The 2,762-nt window shown below is 41.2% G+C and overlaps 1 pseudogene across 1 annotated transcript; it reads right to left on the reverse strand.

Moving 5' to 3' along the window:
• Positions 1-755: 755 nt before the first annotated feature.
• Positions 756-1,972, reverse strand: LOC309557822 (actin-related protein 2/3 complex subunit 1A-A-like; annotated as a pseudogene). The gene has a single exon. The product of its transcript is annotated as an actin-related protein 2/3 complex subunit 1A-A-like (transcript).
• Positions 1,973-2,762: the final 790 nt, after the last annotated feature.

The following is a 2,762-nucleotide window of genomic DNA, read 5'->3' on the forward strand; positions in this document are numbered from 1 at the left end:
CCTATCAGTAAACTGATTTCAAAGCACTCTGCTGCCATCTAGTGGCCATATGTAGAACTGCAATAGAATTGTTTTCATACTGTATGTGTTATGCCTGTTCCTCCCTTCCTCATATTGCTGTTTTGTACTGCAAACCCCTGTCCACATGATCTCCTGTGTAATCTACGTTCTACATTGTTAAGTAAAGTAGAAATTGCACATCACCGCTGGTCTGATCATTTGGCTGATACCGTTACATAACAAAGGTAAAGGAAACCATTGATTTTTAGACAAAAAAAGCCTATAATCTTTCTCCATTTTTTTATTGCCCTAAAAAGATGTCCTTGCTCAGGAACCATTCTGCCGTGTTGCCAACTCAAAAGGTGTGCTAGTAGATTCAGAGAACCTTTTAGGTACCAGCAGACAATAAAGGGTAGGGAAATACTCACTTGTTTTTAGATGGTGTTTGCTAGCTGTCACTTGCTAGCAACATTGTGAGGCATCATTCATACAACCAGCCAGCTGGGGAACATCTGGGAACAGGTGAGTATTTCTGTATTTATCATATCCTTTTTTTTTTTTTTATTTTAGAAGCCAAAATTTTCCACATTTTTATTTTCTAGAAGACAATTCACAAATTACTGATGCTTTTATTCATGAATTTCTGGTCCCGCACAATGTTTGTTAAGTAATATAATTTCAAGACCAAAAAATCAGACTTTCATTTGTATTGATGCATTGTGCTTTAAAAAACTGGATCCCATTACACATTACACTTAAGCTTCTTTACTTTTATTTCTCAAGTGTACAACAGATCTGCAAAATGTCACAGAACATCTTAAGATTTTTGCAGCTTTGCTTATTTGGCTTGCTTGTGCAGTTGCTCTTCAGTTACATAATGCGCAGGCATTGAATGTAAGATTCCAGAGTCTTAAAGTCCCAGATAGTCATTGCACCATCGATGCCGGTAGTAAAGAACTTGCGACAATCAGATTTGTCCCCCTCAGAAATAGACACCTGGGTGATGCTGTTCTGATGCAGTGTCCAATGTGGTCTTGCGGTCCTTAGTAGTTGCTCTCTTATCCATGTTTCTAAAGCGTTCCATAGCTGAAATGTTACGCTGAGTGCTTTGCTTTGGGATGTCCAGTTTAGACACAAATGTCAATGAGCCATGATCATCCAATGTGAAAAGCATAGGGCAACAGTCATGTCCAGCTGCTATCACGCTGTTCTCCGACACAAAGATGACACTCAGGAGAGGCAAGAATTCAATCTTCAGCTGTGAAATGCTTGTGTTTTTAGATGCATCAACCACAGACACAATAGTGTCATGACCGACGCAGGCCAAACGGTTTCCACTAGCAGAAAAGCTTACACTGTGGAGCCAGCCGCCGTTGCCAGCACTTTCAAACTCTGACATTAGCTGCCCAAAAGGCATTTTTGATCCCCAAGGAGTGCTAGCTGGCTTCTTGTCAATTTCCTTAATATATGCTGAGAACACCCTAGTCTTGAAATCACAGGATCCTGCAGCCAAAAGTACATTATTTGGGTGCCAGTCCAGGCTTAGCACAGTAGAACGGATTGGTTTCTTGATGTGTTTGCTCACCCACCAGTAGTTTTCTTACTCAAAGTAGCACACGGATATGAGTCTTGTGAAGCTCCCCACTGCAAACTTATTTTCAAAAGGTGACCACTTGACAAAGGTTGCTTCTCAATTTATACGCAAGATAACCAATGTAGGTTTCCATACTCCATCTTTTTGGCTCCACATATAAGCATTGCGATCAGCTCCACAGGTCACTAGGCGATCACTTTTAGGAGCCCAGTCTATGCCTCTAATTGTGCTCCTTTAGCTCATGACCTTCACCCACTGGTTCCCATTTTCCTTGTAGATGTGTACCTCATGGTTATTGGGGCTTATTGCAATCTGTGTGCGGTCTTTATTTCAGGCGTGGCAACTGATAGGTTAAAGTAAGAACTGGTATAATGACATTCTGAATTTGTTTCTCCCCAATGAGCTCCACAACGTGGATAGAAAGATTTGCAGACTCTGGTCAGTCAACGCGAATCTACCGATACAATGGAGTCTGGAACAGGAAGCGGACTATTTATCATATCCTGTTGCTAGTACAGCACCTAAAGGGTGGCTATGACCTTGGCCATGAGAAGAAGGTATCTTCAAGGTATTTTGGTGAAGCCTCGTTACAAGCTAGGTCAGGGGGACAGGATTGTTAGGACAGCTATGTCATCCTTTCTCCCTTAGCTTGTTTCAAAATTTGACCCTTGCCAAGGAATTGTTCTACCCTGGTTATGCCAACAATCCAAACCATACAGAAACAAAATTTTACTCTGGATATCAGAAAATGTTGGCAGTACTATATAATTGGGGAAGGACCCTGAAAAGAATTCAAAGTCTCTAAAATACTATTGGCAGACATGTGATGCAAGCAAGGTAAGTTTGTTATAATTCAGTCTGGGTTCCAACTCCAGATGATCCAAATGCCCACTCAATCAAGTCTATTTTTTATTTCATTGGGGATTTCCAGCTTGACTACTCTGGAAGTAATATGTAATACAGCTACATTTATAAATCTTTACAGATTGTAACGTCACGCAGCCCTCGATCTCTCTTTTGGTTAGCATGTCATGTTTGCGGTGGTCCCACCCTGATTATGCTACGTGTTGTAAGATTGGCCTTTTATGGAGGAGCATGGTGCTTCTAGGCTTTCCTCTACTCCTCCACAACAATGTCTATATTTCTGTCCACATCACACTTCCAGTAG

The sequence above is a fragment of the Pelophylax lessonae genome (genome assembly GCF_965119305.1).
Source record: "Pelophylax lessonae genome assembly, chromosome: 6".
NCBI lineage: Eukaryota > Metazoa > Chordata > Amphibia > Anura > Ranidae > Pelophylax > Pelophylax lessonae.